We start from the raw sequence: 23,152 nt of genomic DNA on the forward strand, positions 1-23,152 counted from the left end.
AGAGCAGTCAGTGGTGGTAGCCGGACACCATCTAGCTGTACTGGACTCAGTCTGGTGAAAGCCTTGCTAGCTGTGGTCCATTAGTCCTTTGTATTAATCTTTTCTTTGTATCCTGTTCTCTTCATTTTCCCTTGCTCCTGAAGGGGTGAGACCAGTGGAGTATTTTAGATGGCTGCTCACAGGATTTTAAGACCCCAGATGCTACTCACCAAGGTAGAATGTAGAACATTGTCTTTATAAACTGTGTTACGCCAATTGAACTAGATGTTCCCCGAGACCATGGTCCCCACAGCCCTCCGCCCAGCATTCAGTCGCTCAGGGAGTTTGGATATGTCTATGGAGCTTCCATGACCTTTCCATGTACAAGTTGTGCTGGCTTCCCCAGTATTGTGCACTTAGACCAAGCATCTTGATGGTAGGGGCTGTGTCTTCTTCATCTTTGATTTGCCCAGTTAACTTCAGGAAGTAAGCTTTGGGGGTGGATTAACCAGTAAGCACAGTACGCACCAGCTTGTGGTAAGCAAAGTGTGCACAGGCTTGTGTTTACTTACTAATCTGTAGTGCACAATTTCACATGTGTTTCACCACATCTGTGCACTACAGATTAGTAAGTAAGCACAAGTAAGCCCGTGCCTATCTTGCTTATTGGTAATCCATCCCCAGTTAGGTTAAGGGGTCAGACATTTCCCCAGGGCAGAACAACTTCTGCATCCACCATCCCCTCCTTTCCTCTCTCCACCCTTCTCCCACTTGGTCCCTATCTTCTATCTTCTTCCTTCCATCCCATGCTATGTTACTCAGCGGGTAAGGGGCAGAGCTGAAAGTTGAGCCCAGAAGTCCTCTCATTCCAACTCTAGGGCTTTGTCTTGGTAACTATGCTTGAAGCAGAGGTTTTCAAACTTGTGCATCAGAATCCCCTGAAGGGCTTGTCTAAAGGTGAGTGGCTGGGCTCTAATCTCTGAGTTTCCCGTTCAGTACGCCTGGGTTAGGGCCTGAGAATTTCCATTTCTAAGAACAGAGAAAATATTGAAGCTGTCAAGGATTTTATTTTACTTGGATCTACAGTCAATGCCCATGGAAGAAATCAAATGATGCATTGCATTGGGCAAATCTGCTGCAAAAGAGCTCTTTAAAGTATTAAAAAGCAAAGATATCACTTTAAGGACTAAGGTGTGCCTGACCCAAGCAATGGTGTTTTCAATTGCCTCATATGCACGTGAAAGCTGGACAATGAATTAGGAAGTCTGAAGAATTGATGCCTTTAGACTATGGTGTTGGTGAAGAATATTGAATATACTATGGACTTCCAAAAGAAAGAACAAATCTGTCTTGGAAGAAGTACAGCCAGAGCGCTCATTAGAAGTGAGGATGGTGAGACTTCGTCTTGTGTACGTTGGACATATTATCAGGAGGGACTGGTCCCTGGAAAAGGATACGATGCTTGATAAAATAGAGGGAAAGAGCCTTGGTGGTGCGGTGGTTAAGCACTCTGTTGCTAACCAAATGGTTGGTGGTTCGAATCCACCAGTTGCTCTTCAGGAGAAAGATGTGGCAGTCTGCTTCCATAAAGATTATAGCCTTGGAAAGCCTATGGTCAGTTTTACTCTGTCCTCGGTTCATGGTTGGTAAAGTAGAGGGTCAGCGAAAAAGAGGAAGACCCTCAATGAGATGGATTGGCACAGTGGCTGCAACAATAGGCTCAAACATAGCAACAACTATGAGGATGGCGCAGGACTGGGCAGTGTTTTGTTCTGTTGTACGCAGGGTTGCTATGAGTCCGAACCAACCCGACAGCACCTAATAGCAACAACAGCAAGAAGTTCCCAGGTGATGCCAATGCAGCTGGTCCTAGGACCACACTCTAATAATGAGACATCCTGATTATTGGGGATGTGGAAGCTCTTTTCAGGAGTGCAATGCAGGCGTCCCACTACATAGTGGGGAGTCTTGACATGGGAAGACTAGAGACTCAGACAGAAAACCAAGTTCATACATACAAGCTGATACATAAGAAAGTTTTAATAATTTAGAATTCAGAAATGGTGCTTGACTTGACGTTTGTTATCATTGTTAGTTGCCTTATAGTCATCTCCGACTCATGGCGACCTTACGTATAACAGACCGAAATGTTGTCTGGTCCTGCTCCAGCTTCATGATCATTGGTATGTTTGAATCCATTGTTGTGGCTATTGTGTCAATCCATCTCATTGAGGGTTTCCCATGTTTTTCGCAGACCTGCTTTACCAGCCATGATGTCCGTTTCTAGCTATTGGTCTTTCCTGGTGACATGTCCAAAGTAAGCAAGCCGAAGTCTTGCTGTCCTCACTTCTAAGAAGCATTCTGGTTGTATTTCTTCTAAGACAGATTTGTTGATTCTGCTGACATCCCACAGTATATCCAATATTCTTCACCAACACCACAGTCTGAATGCATCAATTTTTCTTCTGTCTTCTCTGCTACCACTTGCTAGCTCTGTAACTATGGCCAAAACATGTAACCTCTCTCAGACTATCTTTCTTCATCTCTGAAATGGGAAGAATAATACCTATTTCAGAGCATTATTATGAAGGTTAAATGCTGAAGGTCTTCTCATGGTGCCTGGTACAACATTTGGAGCCCCAGTGGTTCAGTGGTTAAGAGCTGTGCTGATAACCAAAAGGTCAGCAGCTTGAATCCAACACCCACTACTTGGAAACCCTATGGGCCAGTTCTACTCTGTCCTATAGGGTCTCTATGAGTCAGAATTGACTAAACAGCAACAGGTTTTTTTCCAGGTACAGCATTTAGTGTTCAATTATTGATTTGACTTTAGACTTGATTGGAAAACCTCCATGATATGTTTCCTTCTCTCTATATCCCAGGTTTGATTCCCAGCCAGCGCTCCTCAAGTGCAGCACTGAGGTCGCCGTGAGTTGGGGGTCTCCGTGACGGCAGCTAACCACAACGACAACAGCAAATAGCACGTGATAGGAAAAACAGGCATTGGGGATTCAGTAGAATGAATTCCATGGGATGATCTAGGACATTCATCTCAGTACTGTAGACAGATCACGGATACTGTTTGTGATCCTCCTGGGATGTGTCACCTGAGTAGAGCCTCAGTGCTCAGCTTAGCTTTTTGCTTTGTTTTTGCCAGAGACAATCTCATGTTTCAGCTTGAGGGGGTTGGGGGGGGGACAGCCCTACTGCACCTGTTTGGGAGAGTTGACACCTACAATTAACTAAATGATGGCAGGAAGAGGGGGCAGTAGCAGGCAGGGCTGGAGTTGTTTTACATAATTCATTGGTAGAATTCTCACCTTCCATGTTGGAGACCTGGGTTCCATTCCCAGCCAATGTACCTCATGCACAGCTATCACCCATCTGCCAGTGGAGGCTTGTGTTTTGCTATGACGCTGGGCTTCCAGCGGAGCTTCCAGACTAACACAGATTAAGAAGAAAGACCTGGTGATCTACTTTTGAAAATCAGCCAGTGAAAACCCTATGGATCACAACCATGCGATCCCATTGCGCAAGGGGCTGCCGTGAGTCAGGCTGACTTGATGGCAGCTAACAATAACAACAACAACAATAATTATGTCTATCATTTACCATGCCACAACCAGCTATGCATCCTTGGGGAAATTATTTACCCTCTCTGGGCTGTATTATTCTCATCTGTAGTAAGGAAACTAATAAGAGCATGATTGTTAGGATTCAGGGAGATCCTGCCTATGAAATGCTTAGAACAGCAACTAGCACATCGTGAGCGCTCAGTGCCTGTTAGTCTTTGTTTTTTATTGAGAATCTCCTAAGTGCAAGATAGAGCCCTGGTGGCCCAGTGGTTAAGAGCTCGGCTGCTAACCAAAAGGTTAGCAGTTCAAATCTAACAGCTGTTCTCTGGAAACCCTATGGGGCAGTTCTACTTTGTCCTATAGGGTCGCTATAAGTTGGAATTGACTCGATGGCAATGGGTTTGGTTTATGTTCAAGACACACTATGGAATTCAATCATTTATTCCACAAACACAGGCATTGCTTTCTATACAGGGAGTTAGTGGTGGGCAAGGCAGTCTCTCACTTATATTTTTAAAAAATAAACTTCATTTTTTAGAGGAGTTTTAGGTTAAGAGAAAAATTATGTGCAGAAAGCACCCAGAGTTCCCATGTGCCCCCTCTTCCCCGCACATTGTTTTGCCTATTATTAACATCTTGCATTAGCGGTCTTACATTTGTTACAATTAATGAAACATTACTGTTGCTGTTGTTCGGTGCTGTGGAATCAATTTCCACTCATAGCGATCCCATGTACAACAGAACAAAACACCACCTGGTCCTGTGCCATCCTCACATTTGTTGTTATGCTTGAATCCACTGCTGCAGCCACGGTGTCAGTCCATCTCGTTGAGGGTCTTCCTCTTTTTCGCTGACCCTCTACTTTACCAAGCATGATGTCCTTCCCCAGGGACTGGTCCCTCCTGATAACATGTCCAAAGTACATGAGACGAAGTCTTGCCATCCTTGCTTCTAATAAGCATTCTGGCTAGACTTCTTCCAAGACAGATTAGTTTGTTCTTTTGGAAGTCTATGGTATAGTCAATATTCTTCGCCAACATCATAGCTCACAGGCTTCAATTCTTCTTCAGTCTTCCTTATTCATTGTCCACCTTTCACATACATATGAGGCAATTGAAAACACTATGGCTTGGGTCAGGTGCACCTTAGTCCTTAAAGCGACATCCTTACTTTTTAACACTTAAAAGAGGTCTGTAGGAGCAGATTTGCCCAATGTAATGTGTCTTTTGATTTCTTGACTGCTGCTTCCATGGGTGTTGATTGTGGATCCAAGTAAAATGAAATTCTTGACAACTTCAATCTTTTTTTTTTGTTTATCATGATGTTGCTTATTGGTCCAGTTGTGAGGATTTTTGTTTTCTCTATGTTGAGGTGTAATCCATACTGAAGGCTGTAGTCTTTGATCTTCATCAGTAAGAGCTTCAAGTCCTCTTCACTTTCAGCAAGCAAGGTTGTGTCATTACTAACTAAAGTCCATTACTAATTAAAATGTATTGCTAACTGAAGTCCACAGTTTACATCAAGGTATCAGTTACCTTTCAAATACCATTCCTAAATTACATGAGGCATTAAAATGGAATAGGGCTCGTTTGAGGTCACACAGCTAGCAGACAGAGCAGCTGAGATTTAAATCCCACCCAACAGACTTGTTCTGTACTGCACCACTACCTGTCAGTAACATCTCCCTTACCTTCATCACCATCAAATGCTGATAATTATAATTTTTGTGTGGAATGAATACATCAGTTTAATAGTTATCGAAGTCAGATAGTAAACTCACATAGTTTTCAGACATTCTGATTTGATTTATACATCGAAAATACTAATTCATTTTCATATAGTACTTTCATTATAAAATATGTTGTGGTACAGAGATTTGTATGCATATTGGAATTTTTTTTTTTTTAAATTTGTGTTTATAAATGGTTTGGAACATGTTGTAGAATCATCGGCTGTTGCTCTTTTTAATATTTCCTGAGCATGCTATGACACATACTGAAATAATTTGCTTTGGGGAAAAAAAACAAAAACCACTGCTCTTCTTTCTCTCTTTTTCCAAATGTAACTGTGAATATTACTTTGATGTATGTAATTGCTTCAACCATCTCTGTTTGAAGGAAGGCTTCTAACTCTTCCATCTCCCATCTCTTGCTATTGTCAAGAAATAAGAAAAGCTGACTTACAAAATGTATTATTCAAACATATTTAACGTAAATATTAAAGAAGTCTGAGAACGGCCACAAATTTTCCTTTGCTTAATGTGGTCTGGAAAATATTTCAAGTTTTCTGTTTTACAGGCATTCATTTACTCAGCTTAGGGAAACTATTTATTCAAGAAAATCCTAGGATCCCAAGTACGCTTATAGCATCTGGCACATAGTAGGAACTGAACAAAAGTTTGTCAGATTGACTTGAGTTGAACTCAATTGGCGATGCAAGGGTTAGTATAACCCATGGAGACCCTCTGATACTCCTCAGAGCTGAGACCACTCCGGCAGGCTTGGCGAAGGTGTTCTGGATGGGTACACAAGAAAAAGCTCAATATTTCTGAGTATCAGGATGTTGTCCAGTGTTATAGATAACTTTGTGTTCCCCAAAAATATTTGTTGAAGTCCTAACCCCTGTACCTGGAATGTGATCCTGTTTGGAAATAGAGGCTTTCATATGCTATGTTAATGAAGTCATACCAGTGTAGGGTGGGTCCTAAACCTTATCACTTCTGAGTGGTGTCTTATAAAATGAGCAGAATAGACATGGACACACACGGGAGTAATACAGTCACCATGTGAGGATTACCTACAAGCAAAGGAACGTCAAGGATGGCCACCAGAAACGAGGACAGAGGCTCACAGAAGGTATTGACATGACCAAGACCCTGGTTTGGACTTTTAGCCTCCAGAACTGTGAGAAAATAAATTCCTCTCCTTTAAAGCCACCCACTTGGAGTATTTTTTTTTTTTTATGGGAACACCGGGTAACTAAAGGTAGAATTCTCGTCTTTCATGTGGGAGACTTGGGTTTGATTCCTGGCCAATGCCCCTCATGTGCAGCCACCACTCATCAGAGAACTTTACAGAATGACAATGGCTAGGAAGAAAGGCCTGGCAATCTACTTCCAAAAATCAGCCAGTGAAAACCCTGTGGATCACAACAGTCTGATCCAATCATGGGGATGGTGCAGGACCAGGCAGCGTTTCGTCATGTTGTGCACGGGGTCACCATGAGTCAGAAACTAAGACACCCTGTATAAAGCTGTCGGTCAGAGGCAGAACTGGATTTCACTTCAGTTTTTATAGCTTGTCAGTAATGTAATCAATGTAGCTTTTTGACTAAGCTGTGAGCCCCTTGAAGGCAGGACTTTATCTGTGTCTCTGCATTTTCAGTAGCCTACACAAGTCCTGATAACTGCCCAGTAAATGTTTTGCTCAACTGAAGGACAAAGAAAACAGACTGTTCAGGCACTCGCTGACTAACCAGGCAGTTCCCTGTAGGTTGTTTTCTTGTGAGACCTGAGGTGGACTAGTGGCTGATGCATGATCCATGATTCATCCTGCAGAGGAACCAAAGCCTCCCCTTGGGGCTCTCTCTGGGCTGTGGAGCCCTGGGTTAAACGTCGTGGATGTTTGAGGCTTCTCAGCCTGTGCGTGTATTACACACATGCTGCCTGTTCAGCCCACATCCACTCACTTTTCCTTCTGGGCCTCAGTCTTCAGGTAGCCTGTAAGATCACTACCAGCAATATCATTCTATCATATTAACTTTTTTTTTGGGGGGTGGGTGGGAGATGATGGTCAGGGTTTCCAAGGTTGTAATCTTTACGGAAGCAGACTGCCACATGTTTCTCCCACAGAGCAGCTGATGGGTTTGAACCTCTGACCTTTTGGTTAGCAGCCAAGCGCTTAACACTGTGCCAACGGGGCTCCTTATAAATACTGCCACCTGTCTGTCAGTTTGTCATACTGTTGTGGTTTGTGTGTTGCGATGATTCTGGAAGCTATGCCATTAGTATTTCAAATACCAGCAGGTTCACCCAAGGTGGACAGGTTTCAGTGGAGCTTCCAGACTAAGACAGACTAGGAAGAAAGGCCTGGCAGCCTACTTTTGAAAATTAGCCAATGGAAACCCTATGGATCACAACAGAATATTGTCCAGTATAATGCTGGAAGATGAACCCCCTAGGCGGAAAGACACTCAAAATACACTGTGGTTTTAACAATGGACTTGAGCATACCAGTGACTGGGAAGACGTCACAAGCCAGGGCAATGTTTCATTCTGTTGTACATGGGGTCACCATGAGTCAGAAATGACTTGATGGCAACTAACCACTAACAACAACAAGTTAATAAATAAGTAAATATTCTGACCTATTTTTCTGCAGACTGAGGTTCTGGAATTCCAAATCACTGGATCCATCGTTTGTTGTCCTATTGCCCCTGGGATGAAAGAAAATAGATTATAGTTGGGAAATAGCAAGAAGCTAGGGGAAAAAATTAATTAAGTGCATTCATTCATAGAAACAGCCACCCAGTCAGATTTAAGTAATTAACGTCTCACACACAATTCCGACTCTGTCTTTGCATTTCCATCGGGCTTAAAAAAAAATCTGCTTAAAGTAATTCAATTAATTGTTTTTTTTTTTTTTTTAATGTAAGAGCTTTATTTTTCAAAGGGTTGTAGTATGGGGTAAAGGAAGCACGGAAATCAAGATGCGGACATGGGCTGCTTCCCACGTCAGCGGGGTGAACTTGACACCCTCCTTAACTTCTATAAGTCTCTGATATTTCATCTGGGAAATGAAGATCATCATGCTTTCTCCACATGGTTCATGGGAGGACATTAAACAAGATACTGGAAGGACAGTGACTATGGGCCAGGCAATGTTCCAGACACTGTCCTATGTTAGTTGAATTTGAAAAAACTCTAGCAAACATCTTCCAAATGTAGGAAGCAGATGATTTAGCAGTAACAGCTCTCATTCAACTAATATTTATTGAACTCCCACTATATAATTTAGGCACTTTGCAAAGGCACTTTCAATGAAGAGATTAAATTGTTTTAAATTGAGTTAATTAAATTCATGAAATGCGTTCACTGTCATAGACCGTCGCTATTTTGCGTATCTAGTTCATTTAATTAGCCAAGTTTAATAAGCTTTCTTGTCTTTTTCAGGAATGTCATGATCTTTTACAAATATTGACTGGCGGTATTTTCTTCCACAGATGCTGCTTGACAAGGACCTACCATGAATTGACCCCTCTTACCTTGTTAGCCTCTTCTTACCTCATGGTTCTCCTCTTTCCTCCACTTGGGCAAAACTTGCCTCATCTCTGTCCTTGTACTTTCTCTGCTCCCTTCCACAGGGCTCTTCCCTCTTTCCCAAATGCTTGTTTTTTTCTTCTTTCTTCTACTTAACTCTAAGTCATAACTCAGCGCAGGTGTTGCTTCCTCAGAGAAACTTCTCTTGACCTCTCAGACTAGCTCCTCAGAGCCCTTGTCTGAGTTTTACTTTTGTTTTAACTTGTGGGTCATAGCCATGTCTGATCACCCTGCCCAGTTGCAAACTTTGTGAGGCCAGAAATTTCCAGGATGTCTTAGTCATCTAGTGCTGCTATAACAGAAATACCACAAGTGGATGGGTTTAACAAAGAGAAGTTTATTTCCTCACAGTGAAGTAGGCTAAAAGTCCCAATTCAGGGCGTCAGCTCCAGGGGACGGCTTTCTCTCTCTGTCGGCCTTCTCATCAATGTTTTCCCCGGGCTAGGAGCTTCTCCGTGCAGGCAAGCCCGGGTACAAAGGACCTGCTCTGCTGCTGGCACTGCTTTCTTTGTGGTATGAGGTCTCCCAACTCTCCACTTGCTTCCCTTTTCTTTTATCTCTTGAAAGATAAAAAGTGGTGCAGGCCATACCCCAGGGAAACTCACTTTACATTGGATCAGGGATGTGACCTTAGCAAGGGTGTTACAATCCCACTGAAATCCTCTTTAACATAAAATTATAATCACAAAATGGAGGACAACCACACAATACTGGGAACCACGACCTAGCCAAATTGACACACACATTTTAGGGGGACATAATTCAATCCATGACACAGGGCTTTGCAGACCCAGAGCCTGGTTCGGAGGCTGGCCCCCAGTGGATACAACGGAATTGCCGCGTGTGACTAAAAGACGCCAGGCAACACCTAACAATGACTGCAGATTGTTTCTCCATCTGGGTTTTTTTTTGTAGCCTGGAGCATACAATGTGATAAGTAAAAAATTTCAAGTTGTTAGCATTTTTTTTTAAATCATGTTGTAAATTGGCCACTCTAAAGAAGATGGCATTTATTTCATTATTTTCAATCCAGACGCTCTTTTTCTGTCCAGGAAAAGCTTGCTTCCTAAATCCGTAACTGCGCTCTCACTTCCGAACTCCCTCTAGACATGAACATCTATTTTCTGGGCTTCTCTAACTGGTTGTCGTTCAGCAGACCAAGACCCTTTTCCCAGTGAGTGGTTCCATTGTCTATTTCCTTCTCAAATTGGTAGTCTGGTTGCTAACCTTGAGTCATTCCTTCCTGCTTCTCTCCATCATTGCCACCTTGCTAAGTAGTTAAGAACTAGGCTGCTAACCAAAAGGTCGGCAGTTCAAATCCACCAGCCACTCCTTGGAAACCCTATGGGGGCAGTTCTACTCTGTCCTATAGGAGCGCTATGAGTCAGAATCGACTCGATGGCAACGGGTTTGATTTTGGTTTGGAATCTGTTACCAGACTCTAACGTCCAATCTCCAAAATGTCTCTTGATTCTGTTTCTTCCTCTTCACTTCCTTGAGCTACTCTCGCTCTTAGTTTTGCTTTTGGTATCTCTAGCCTGGCCTGTAGCATGAGCCTCCTAATTGCTTTCCTGGCCTCCAGGGCTCCAATTTTTGCACGGAACTGTGGCAAGAATGACCTTTGCTAACTAGCAGAATCTTATCAAGTCACCCCCCTGCTTGAAAATTCTCACCAGCTCTCCATTTCTGCAGGATCATATCTGAACTTTTTACTATGACAGCTGAGACCTCTGACCCATAGGGAGGCCTTCAATACCATTTCTGATGTGTCTTTCTTTCCTGCCATCTTCCCCTCTCTGAGGCTTTCTGTACTGCAGCCTCTCTGGGCCAGCTCCCAAGTGGTAGATCATATTATTCTTTCTGCTTTCTCTGATCCTGCAAAAACTTTCTACCCTTCAGGGTCAAATTCAAATATTACTTCCCTATAAGCCCTTGGAGCCTGATAGTGCAGTGGTTAAGAGCTTGGCTGCTAACCAAAAGGTCAGCAGTTCGAATCCACCAGGTGCTTCTTGGAAACTCTATGGGGCAGCTCTACTCTGTCCTATAGAGAGTTGAAATCGACTTCACGGCAACGGGTATAAACCCCTAGAGTCCCTAGGTGGTACAGACAGTTAAGGTGCTCAGCTGGTAACTGAAAGGTTGGAAATTTGAGTCCAACCAGAGTTGCCTTGGAAAAAAGTCCTGGCGATCTACTTCCAAAAGATCAGGCACTGAAAACTGTATAGAGCACAGTCCTACTCTGACACACATGGGGTCACCATGACTCGGAGCTGACTTGACAGCAACTGGTATGAGGCCTTGCCTCCTGCTTCCTCTTTGCGTTCCCTTCACTTTTTTGGCATAATTCTGTTTCACTGTTCACTCTTTCATTCAACAAATATTTTTGGGTCCTGTTCTGCACCAGGCAATAGGAAAGGCAATGAGGATACATTAAGAAACAAGATAGACATAGCCTCCCGTCAGGATGCGTTTATTCTAGTTGGTGGACAAGCCATAAACAAGAAAATACACAACCTTGTCTATCACACTGCCTTGGGTGTGTTCATATTCTCCTTGAGTAGGAGCCTCTTGATGGTGAGGGTGTAGTCTGGGCGTCTTTTTCTATCCTAGCACACTGGCTGGCTGGCCCCTGGCAGCATCTCAGGAATGTTGGTAAGATAATGAATAGATAGATGAACAAGACCTGCCAGCCTGGGCTCGTACACACTGGTGAGCTATGTACTTAATTGTGTTGGGTTCTTTGGACAGTGAGAAGCAGATCTCTCTGACAGCAGGGAAATTGTTATCTTGATTATGCATGGAGAAAGAGGCCCTCAATTTCATTACCTCTCTGGATTAGAAATGCAATTCCATTCTCTGACAGTCCCAGTAACATTTGCTTAACCAACTTTAGGAATCCAATTTTAGGAAGAAGGCAAAGATTCTTGAATTTTCTCCACCTCTTCCTACATGCTTCAGGAGCCCAACAGTCTGGGAACTTCCTCTGACTATTTCAGATAACCATCTTTGGCTTTTTTTTTTAACTTTAGGAAGAGAGATGAACTCAAACTCTCCTTTTGTTTTATCTTTACAGCAACCCTCAATGTTAAATAAGCAGGCATCCTTCTCAACTCCATGCTAAAAACAGCAACAACAACAGAATCCAAACCAGCTGCCGTCAAGTTAATTCCAACTCCTGGAGACCCCGTGTGTATCAGAGTAGAACTGTGCTCTGGGTTTTCAATGGCTGATTTTTCAGAAGTAAATCTCCAGATCTCTCTTCTGAGGCACCTCTGGGTGAATTCAAACCTCCAACCTTTCAGTTAGCAGCTGAATAGTTAACTGTGCCACCCAGGGGCCCAACTCCACGCTACCAATGAGGAAACACAGGCCCTGAGACTGAGGGAACTGTTCGAGGTCACCAGGCTGGCCGGTGGCAGAGCCAGCGCTATAGGCCAGGTCTCCAATTTCAAGCCTGGTGCATTGTCTGAGCTCCATGGGGAGCCAGGGTGTGTGTTGTCCCATGTTCAGGGCCAGGCCCCACTGAAAACAACTAAGGGACACATGGGAGAATGGGGGAGGGGGAAGGAGGAGCTCTTCTTCCTACAAGGGATTATTTAAGGAAAACATTAACAAAATTGGCAAATAAATGCCTCCTACCTGGAGCCCTGGTGGCACAGTGGTTAAGAGCTCAGTTTCTAACCAAAAGGTTGGCAGTTTGAATCCGCCAGCTGCTCCTTGGAAACCCTATGGGGTGGTTCTACTCTGTCCTATAGGGTTGCTATGAGTCGGAATTGACTTGGCTCGCAATGGGTTTGGTTTTCGGTTTTGGCCCCTGGACAGCAGGTAGGAGGGTCCGTAAGGAGCTCTAGTGGTGCAACAGTTAAGTGCTCAGTGGTTAACCAAAAGGTTGGCAGTTCCAACATACCCAATGGCTCTGTGGGAGAAATACCTGGTGATCTGCTTCTGTGAAGATTACAGCCTAGAAAGCCCTATGAGGCAGTTCTACTCTGTCATATGGGTCACTGTGAGTCAGAATCGACTCAACGGCACCCAGTAGCAACAACAAACATCCTGGAAGTAGGAGTCCCTGGGCAGCACAAATGGATAACATGCTCTGCTGCTAACCTAAAGGTTGAAAGTTTGAGTCCACCCAGAGGTGTCTCGGAAGAAAGGCTTGGCAATCTACTTAAAAAAATCAGCCACTGAAAACCCCGTGGATCACAGTTTTTCTCTGACACACATGGGGTCACCTAGAGTCAGGGTCCACTTGACAGCAACCAGCACCTGGACAGAAAACAGTTAAAACTGATTTGTCTTTAAAATGCATAGAAAGATCATTGGCAGGTTTAGAGATAGAAGGTTTCCCATCCTGTTACTTGGTTTTGTGTTTTGTTTGCCAATCCCCTATCATAGCGACAGCCACAAAGTCCCTCCCCACAGTTTTCCTCCCTGTCAGCTTTCTCTGTTCTCAGGTTTTTAGAGGCTTTTTTTTTTTTTGCACAGTGTTGAAAGAATTATAAACTCCCAGCCTATCACAGATGTTATCTAAGAATGATAATCATAACAGGTTGAAACTGTTTGTTTTGAGTTACAGTGAGATCTGACCTTGGGTGAAGATGCCCAGCTTTTTCCTGTTGGCCATTGCATCTGTAAGTCTGGGGATAGCAGTACTGTTTACTGCTGTCTTGTAAAAAGATACGCATCCTTTTACAAGGTCATGAACATTCAGGACCAGCTGCCCTTCCTGCAAGCTGCTCAGCCTACCCCACCCATGTAGTAAAAGAAATCATATCAGCATTTTCAAATTGCTTTTCTATTAGCTTCTCACTGACTCTGGTCAAGTGCCCCAGGGAAGCAGTGGAGGCTGATTTATTGCACAGAGAACTCAGCACATTCCAGAAAAGCTGAAAGTGCCACGGGCATAGGAGGAAACTGAGGCACAGAGAGTAAGTGGGTCCTCTCACATTCCGCCAAAAGAGAGCACATCACCCCAGGTGATACAGCCTTGCTTCCTGACAATTCTTCCAGCACTTCTGGTTCAGTGCTTTTGCTTTTCTGAACCAACACCCTGCCTGATCAATTCATAAAACCCTTCTAGTCCCCCTTGACCTGTTTTCTTGTTCTATCCCTTCCTTATATCCCGTCTGAAACTGTCCTCTCCAGGCCCCCATTACTTTTCACACACGAACCTAACAGAAGCCAGTTTAGTACAGTTGAACCAGTATATATCAACCATGTACCCTGTGCCAAGGGGTAGAAAATGAAGCCGACCCACCTCCAAACCAAGACTTACAATGCAATATGATAGATACAATGATTAAAAAACACATACACATGGCCTAGGAGGAAAAGGGAAGGAGAAGCTGGTTAAATTTTTAAGTGAGAGGTTAGTCCAGGAAAGCTTCAAGGAGGTGGTGACACCTGATAAGGGACTGAAGGATGTACAGGTATTTTCCAGACAGATGATATGATGAGCTGGGGAGTGGAGAGCAAGGAGGGGCAGCCTATTCTGAGAGTTAGGAACATCTGATCCAACCCATTCTGGTGAGTCTCCTCTTATTTCTCACTTTTAAGGTACGCTGCTCCCAGCAACCCCAGTATGGCAGGTGCACTCTGACCAGCCCAGAAAGAAGGATCACTATCTCCCCTGTTGTGAAACTACATTTCTCTTCATGTACTTTCAGATCAAGTGAGATTTTTCCAGAGGCTTCTCCATCTACACACTCCCAGTGAGCCTACAGGCTCCTGAGAAATCACACAGATTGCTCCTAAATCATAATTTCCCTTTCAAGTCCAGGTGTAGCTGTTTTTCTGACTCCAAGGTTATGAATACTGAGAATGGATAACATTGTAATTATTATCACAATAATAACAGCTAACAATTTATATAAGATTTACAACTTTCTGGGCATTGTTTGGCATTTTACACATATTAATTCATCTAATCCTCCCAACAGCTCTATGAGGCAGGTCTTATTTGTTTTTGTTTTTTTCTATTTGTTTTCATTATTATAATTATCTTTAAAATTGTATTTATTTTGTTTTTGAGAATATATACAGCAAAATAACACCAATTCAGTAAGTTTCTACGTGTACAATTCAGTGAGGTTGATTACATTCTTCAAATTGTGCAATCATTCTCATCCTTCTTTTCTGTCTTGTTCCTCCCCCATTAACATAACCTCACTGCCCCCTAAGGTTTCTACCTAATCTTTCCAGTTGCTGTTGTCAATTTCATCCCATATAGATAGTTCTTTAAAGAGCATAATGCTCAAGGAAGGCTTTTTTATTTATGAATTAAGATAAACTATTTTATTTTAAGAAGACTTCAGGGGATATTTTTGGTTTAAGGTTTAATGATTATCTCAGGGCAATAGTTTCAGGGGTCTTCCAGCCTCCATGGCTCCAGAAAGTCTGGAGTCCATGAGAATTTTAAATTCTATTCTACATTTTCCCCCTTTTGATCAGTATTCTTCTATAGAATCTTTGATCAAAATTTTCAGCAGCACCAACAAATTCTGGTCTCGTGGCAAAGGAGGAGGCAGGTCTCATTATTGTCCCCAGCTCTGTCGAATTTCTTTACGTTGTATTCAGCTCATACTTTAATTTCCTTAAGTACTGCCACAGGTTGGGCCCCAAGAAAACAGAGTCTGAGACAGAGATGAGTGTGTAGAAGTATGTTAGAGGGGAGTGCTCTGGGGCTCAGAAAGAAGGAGGTAAGGGAAGGGAAGGAAAGGAAAAGCGGGAAAGGGGAGGGGAGGGAAAGGAGCAGAACTGAGCAGAGGGAGAAGTTGGGCTGTGGTGCAGTCTCAACAAAGGCTTCAGAGGCCTCCATGGGAGCTCTGAGGCTGCTGTGATGGTCCTTCAGAGGTGCCCCAAGTTGAGGTGGAAGGGCCAAGCTTTTGTAGCCCAGGATGGACAGTCAGCGGGTGTGGGATACCCCAGGTGAGGCAATTCCATACATCCAAGGCAATTCCCAAAGAGGGTCAGGGCTGAGGGCTGTGTGCATGCACACTCCTAGGGGCTGGGACATAAACCCTTCAGGGCTGAGGGGGGACCTAGGTGGGGCCTCACAGAGTCCACTACAAGATCACATTGGAGTCTGACACTTTTATCTAAAGACGCTGAGGACCCAAAGTCAAGATGAGCCTTTGCTATATTTTTCAGTAGAAGAGAATGAGAGTGAGTGTAAAGGGATGGAAGGATGAGGCCTGTTAGGGACCAAATTGTGTCTCCCAAAAAGATATGTTGAAGACCTCCCCTCTGTACCTGTGAATGTGACCTTTTTCAAAAATAAGGTCTTTCTTTGAAGATGTTATCAGTTAACTTAGCAAAACAGTATGACAGTAGGCTGGCTCTTAATCCCATCCAGGTGGTGTCTTATAAAAGAGGAAAGTAGGCACAGAGGTAGAGTAACACAGGGAAAAGACAAATGCCATGTGAAGATGCATCTAAAAGCCAAGGAATGCCAAGAAAGATGCAGGGTTATCAGAAACTGGATGAATCAAGGAAAGATCTTCCCCTAGAGCAGACAAAGAGAGCATGGCCCTGCTGGCGCCCTGAATTCGGGCTCCTAGTCTCTAGAACAGTGGTTGAGAACTATGGCTGCTAACCAAAAGGTCAGCAGTTCGAATCCACCAGCTGCCCTTTGGAAACCCTATGGGTCAGTTATACTCTGTCCTATAGGGTCGCTATGAATTGGAATCTACTCTATGGCAATGGGTTTGGTTTTTTTTTCTTTTGGTTTAGTCTCTAGAACAATACATTTCTGTTGTTTAAAGCCACTTACTTTGTGACATTTTGCTATGGAAGACCTAGGAAACCAAGGCAGGGCCAAAGGTCAAAGTTCTCTCTGAAGGCAGGCCATCCTCAAGGAGGGATTGAGCAAGCAGAGCAGAGGTTCTGATCTCCACAGAGGTGAGATGTGGTATGGACAGCAGAGGTGAAGAGCAAAACCTGTACCTGATTTGGATTTGAAGTCCAGTCTGCCATCTGAACATTATCATTAATTCATCTTATCATCCCCATTTTGTACAAGAGGAAGGACAGACTTTTAGTACCTTCCTCATGTGTCAATTACATGTTAGTGATTATTTTTATTAGCTAGGGCCCAATTCTTACCCCAAATGACTAAGGAATATGAGGGGGTGGACAATCAGTAGCACCAAGAAGGACAGTTGAGAATTAAAGTAGTTCAGCCAGGTCAAAAGGGTAAGTGACTTAATCACAGAGATGCAAATCTGTACTCCTGGAGCTAATTATTATCTAATTTGTTTGTTTGACCACTAAATTGTTTCTTTTTTTGTTTGTCTTTTGTTTTCTGAGAGCAATATCATGTGCTTATTATTTCGTATAGCTGAAGATACCAACACAAACTGCTTCCTAACTTGAAGAGATGGAGAACTAGAGACCTATTAACCATGTGGCCTTTACCTAGAGTAAAAGTAAGCTATTCAATCGTTTCAGTCTTCCTCCCAGCCCATCTCTAAATGCAGTGACTCTATCATTGGTAGCTAGTTTAATAACCCAATATTTTCCCAGGTAAATAGAATATTGAATTCTATTCTATGTCCTTGAATTGACTCGACAGCAGTGGGTTTGGTTTTGGTTTATTCTCTGTCCTTATAGCAGGAACTTCAGCTTCAGTATCTAAGCCAATACTTCATAAACCTCAGAAGTTGCATCATTGGCCTTCACCCCAGAATTTTCTTCCAGTACCTGATGAACGGCTTCAAACCTTTCAGCAGATGTCTGCATAGCATGCATTTCAGGACCAGGACACATCTCTCCGTGTGATGTCATCTTCAGCCAAGTCAATTCCTGTTGCTCTACCTCCAGATGTGAGATGCTTGTCCCTTGTGAGAACTTTGAAAATGTGAACATCATCATCTCTTGCCTTTCTTATGTCATCCTTACATTGACTGTAGAGCTTCAAAGTCCTACTGTGGAAATGGCACTGTCTTCCTTTTCATGCTTAAAGACTTCCACTTGCAGTGTCATAGTCCCTGAGATGCGAACATCACAACCATGGTCCAGTTCTTCAAGCGTGAGAGGACTTAGTCTAGGAAAGGCAACAGCAATAACTGTTCTACAGGGTCTCCTGCCATCCTGGTTAGAGTCCAAACTAGCCAAGGTATGTTGTATTCATTTGCACAGTGAAATGTCAGGATCTCCATTTTGCCATCTGTTACGCTTCTATTTGTATTAGCATTAGCTTTAACTTATGTACCCATGAGCTTCTCTTCTTTTTTTATAAAATCCATGAGCCTTTCTGTACCTTAAAAATATCCATGAGATTTTTCTTTTCCCATATAAATTCCATGAGGTGTTCTTCTCCCTTAGAACATCTGTGAGATTTTCTTCTCCCTTACAAAATCCATGAGGCTTTCTTTTCCCTTATAAAATCCACCAATTATTTCATCCTTATCAGTGATGCATGAGACAGCCCTATCAGTTTTCATGGATCTGCTGTGAGACACTCCCTCCCCACTGTGCCTAAGTCAGTCCGGGGATGTGAACTGCTGGAGAAGATACAGTGGGTGCTCTTATCTAACGGCTGTGTCTAATCGCTCCATCTGGACTCTTGCAATGAACCCACACCTCGCTATCTTACATGAAACTGTGTTTTCTGGGAAGTGACATTGACAATCAAGCATGATTTCAAACCTTGCTTAGAAACAGGACTGCAATGAGGTGCTGTATCTCAGCGTGACTCTGCATACCGTGGTTCACTGTCCCCCAGATCTACAGACTGTCCCTTCCTTATTGACAACACATTTGCAGCAGAGAGTGGGGAAACAGCTCAGGAAGAAAACAGACTTATATTCTGAAGCAGCTACAACGTTAGGGGTATTACTTAGAGGGTACCATATGTCTTGGTCAATGCCTCCCATTTGTTGTATTTATAACTACAATCCTGGACAATGATTCTGGGGATAGTCAGCTAGAGGGAAACAAGAGCTTGGCTGTGTGATGGACACTTGGGTTTCAGCTCCAGCTTTTTAATTTATTTATTGTGCCATCTCTAGGAAATCACTTGTCCATTCTGGGCCTCAATTACCTGATCTGTAAAGTCAGAGAGGGTGGGGCTAGTTGTCATCTTGTGAGATGCATGATTATCAGACATATCCTGGATACTTCTCTGTGCATGAAACAGTGGGAACAAGTCTTGATTCATAGGCAACGAAAAGTCTAGTGGCAAAGTCCTAAACACCATGTCATTAGTTGTTGTTAGTTCCTGTTGAGTGGGTTGTGACAAATGGCGACTCTATGTACAACAGAACGAAATGCTGCCAGGTCTTGTGCTATCTTCACGATCATTGGTATGCTTGAGTCCATTGTTGTGGCCACTGTATATTTTGAGTGACTTCCAACCAGGAGGGTTCCTCTTCCAGCACTATATTGGACTGTGTTCTGTTGCAATCCATAAGGGTTCAATGGCTAATTTCCAGAAGTAGATCACCAGGCCTTTCTTCCTAGTCTGTCTTAGTCTGGAAGCTCTGCTGAAACCTGTCCACCGTGGGTGACTCTGCTGGCATTTGAAATACCAGTGTTACCGCTTCCAGCATCTCAGCAATATGCAAGCCACCACAGTACAACAAACTGACAGACGGGTGGTGGAGGCTGAAACATAGTGGAAACAAGTGGAAATACTCTGTTCATGCAGACTCCTGTTTCTGTGGTTCCATTTCTCTATCTTCCCCTCCTCCTTCTTCCCATCTCTACATCCTCAATCTCTCCCCATCCTTCTGGTCCCAAAACAAATGCCATCTTTTCCAATAATCTTTCCAAAAGGTATCTAGGCAGATGTGACATTTCCTTCTGTGAGCTAGAATGGGGCTTGCTCTGTTCCCTAGTAATGACAGTCACCTTTCCTAAGCCCCCACCTCCACCCTAGGAACCCACCTCTCTTCTCTGCATCTCTTTGAATGCTCCTGAGAGGTGCTGTCTCATGCTCATGGGAACAAGATTCAGAGCTTTCTCAACCTCAAATCCTTTATTGAATTGAGTTGAAGTTGGGAAGCAGAGTCTGGTGCTGCCCGCAAGTCAAATGTTGATTCAGTAGCTGCTGTGTGCTAGATACTGTATTAGGCACTGGGGACACAGGTGGACAAGACACAGAAGGCCCCTACTCTCATGAAGTTGGCAACCAAATGAGTGGCCACCAAGCCAGTGAGCAAGGAGTTCTCATCCCTGTGGCTCTCTTTAACCCAGCCCTTTGTTTAACCCTGATTTGATTGGATACCTGGGGTCAGGACACTCTATCTGGCTCTGACCTGATTGTCCCTTTGTGCACAGCTTCAGCAGATCTACACCCTGGTCAGCAGGTAGCCTGTCTCTGGACTTCCTTTAGGTCCCCAGGAGCCACATAGGGTAGCATCCCCTCCTACAGCTGCTCCCGATTCAGAGAGAAGCTCTGTCTTCTCTGTAAAGATGGAGCAGGCTTCAATTTTCAGAGATTGTCACCTGTATGGGTAGTCTTTGTGTGTACATCTTCCTCTAAAACTCTGAGGCTCCTGAGAGCAGGGGTCACCCATCATTACCCTCAACCAGAATAGCCAAATCCGTTGCTGTCAAGTCGATTCTGACTCATAGCAACTCTATGAGAACATCTGTAGATGGAAGCAGACATCTCTTAAAGAAATTACTAATTCTTGTTTACCTGTCAGGTAGTTTGTCATACTGGGGTGGATTGTGTGTTGCTGTGATGCTGGAAGCTATGCCACTGGTATTTCAAATACCAGCAGGGTCACCCATGGTGGACAGCTTTCAGCAGAGCTTCCAGACTAAGACCAACTAAGACTAGGAAGAAAGGCCTGGCAATCTACTTCTGAAAATTAGCCAATGAAAATCCTATGGATCACGACAGAATATTGCCCGATATAGTGCTGGAAGACGAACCCTCTAAGTTGGAAGGCACTCAAAATACAGAGCGGCTGCAACAATGGACTTGAGCATACCAACGTGAAGATGGGGCAGGACTGTTTCGTTCTGTTGTACATGGCGTAGCCATGAGCCGGCGCTGACTCAAAGGTGACTAACAACAAGAACAGAGCAGAAAATACATTCTGAAGATGCTAAAGCAAACCAGCTCTGCCTATAAGTTGCAGGTGCAGAGTGGAGGGTGGTATCTCAGTTTAGCTCCTTTCTTTCTCAGAGTTAGGGCCTTGAAAAATCTCAGCACATGGGGCTGGATAGAAAAATAGTTATCATCTCGTTGAACCTATGAACTTTACAAATAAGAAAACTTAGGTCCTGCGAATTGAAGCAACCTGCTCAAGCCCACCAGATGCCAGCAGGGAGCAGGTTACATCACAGCTCCTGACCCCATGTATGGAATGCAATGCCCCCCTCTGTGGCCTTGAGTTCCCCAATACTTATCTTCTAATTAGGCCTCTTTTTGTGATTTTAAAATAACTGCTTCTCCCCTCCCCCCTTTTAATCCTCTTGAGGAAAGAAACAGAGAGAAACTAAAAAAGATATTCCAATTTAGAAAACAAGAAAGTACTCCTCCATCCTTTATGTCCAGGTTTCAAAAGCCTCATAAAACCTTTCTTTTTTTGTTTAAATTCTAATTCAGCAGAAAGCAGTAAATGAGTCATGAAAACAGAAGACTTACATTTCATCTTTTCAAATGTTTTCTCCTTTATTTTCTCTGCCGTCACTGTCAGAGGATGTAGCTTCTAATAGCCCATCAATGTATGTAATGAGCAAATACAATAACAACAGTGAATCACCCTTTTTATAGGTCCATGGATTTGTTCATAGTGCAATTTAATTTATAGACGATCATGCCTGAAAGCTTTTGGATGCGTAATAGAAAATGGTATGAAAGAAGCAATATACATTAAAAAAAAGCCCTAAAAAAATAACACTCTATTTGTGCCCGGTTAATACACACCTAATAGAAAACCCAACATACTATGATGAAAAATAGCCGACCTTCTTCTGTTGTTGTTGTTAGGTGCCTTCGAGTCAGTTCCGACTCAAAACGACCCTATGTACAACACAATGAAACACTGCCCAGTCCCGTGCCATCCTCACAATCGCTTGAACCCATTGTTGCAGCCACTGTGTCAATCCATCTTGTTGAGGGAGGATCCTCCTCTTTTTCTCTGACCCTTTACCAAACACGATGTCCTTCTCCAAGCACTAAGTTCCTCCTGATAACATGTCCAAAGTACGTGAGACCTAGTCTTGTCATCGTTGCTTCTAAGGAGCGTTCTGTCTGTAGTTCTTCCAAGACAGATTTGTTTGTTCTTTTGGCAGTCCATGGTGTATTCAAAATTCTTTGCCAACATCATAATTCAAAGGTGTCAATTCTTCTTCCATCTTCCTTATTCACTGCCAGCTTTCGCATGCATATGAGACAATTGAAAACACCATGGCTTGGGTCAGGCACACCTTAGTCTTCAAGGTGACATCTTTACTTTTTAACTCTCTGAAGAGGTCTTTTGCAGCAGATTTGCCCAGTGCAATGCATCATTTGGTTTCTTGACTGGTGCTTCCATGGGTATCGATTGTGGATCCAAGTAAAATCAAATCTTTCTTCTGTGGTCCCTGTGAATGCATGAATGCTGCTGAGGGCCCTCATGCTTAGAGCACAAGAAGGTTCTAGAGACGGACGCCCGCCGAGAGAATGCCCTTTTCTCCATCTTGTGGTCTAGTACTTTCTGACTCCAGAAGTCTGAAGAAAGGAAGGAACATCAAGGCAGGGAAGGGAAATGAGAAGGGGAGCGAGTGTCCTATAACTTCCCAGCTACTGGGCTTGGCTTCCATCTTCTCCTCCCTGAAGAATCTATAGCATTCTCCAAAGTAATCTCCATTACAGCTATACTTTCTTCAACTCTCCACTATGTTGCAACCAGGGTCTTCATCCTAAAATCTGGTGTATCCACTGCCTACAGTTCTATTCCACCTCAGACCGGGGTTCACAGGCCTTCCATGCTCTGGTCCCTGACACTCTCTTCACTTTTATCTCCCTGTAGCCCCCATTTTGTACCCTGATGGCAAGCCATTATAAACAGTTGGCCTGTCCCTGAACGGGCTTGGGCCCTCCCATAACTGTCTGTAAGCAGAGAATGCAGCATAAATAATATCTCCCACTTCGTTAAATTTCTACAATGAAAAGGTCTACTGATCAACACTCATCACAAGCTTTCTTGTTCCAGACACACCTCATTTAGTCCTCACAGCAACAGTATTGAGAGAAGTTAAGTAACCTGCCCACATCTTCCAGCAAAAAAAATGACATTTACTCTATCTCTGTATCTTTAGTCTTGGCATGGGGCCCCACTCA

The sequence above is a fragment of the Trichechus manatus genome, unplaced genomic scaffold (genome assembly GCF_000243295.1).
Source record: "Trichechus manatus latirostris isolate Lorelei unplaced genomic scaffold, TriManLat1.0 scaffold00150, whole genome shotgun sequence".
NCBI lineage: Eukaryota > Metazoa > Chordata > Mammalia > Sirenia > Trichechidae > Trichechus > Trichechus manatus.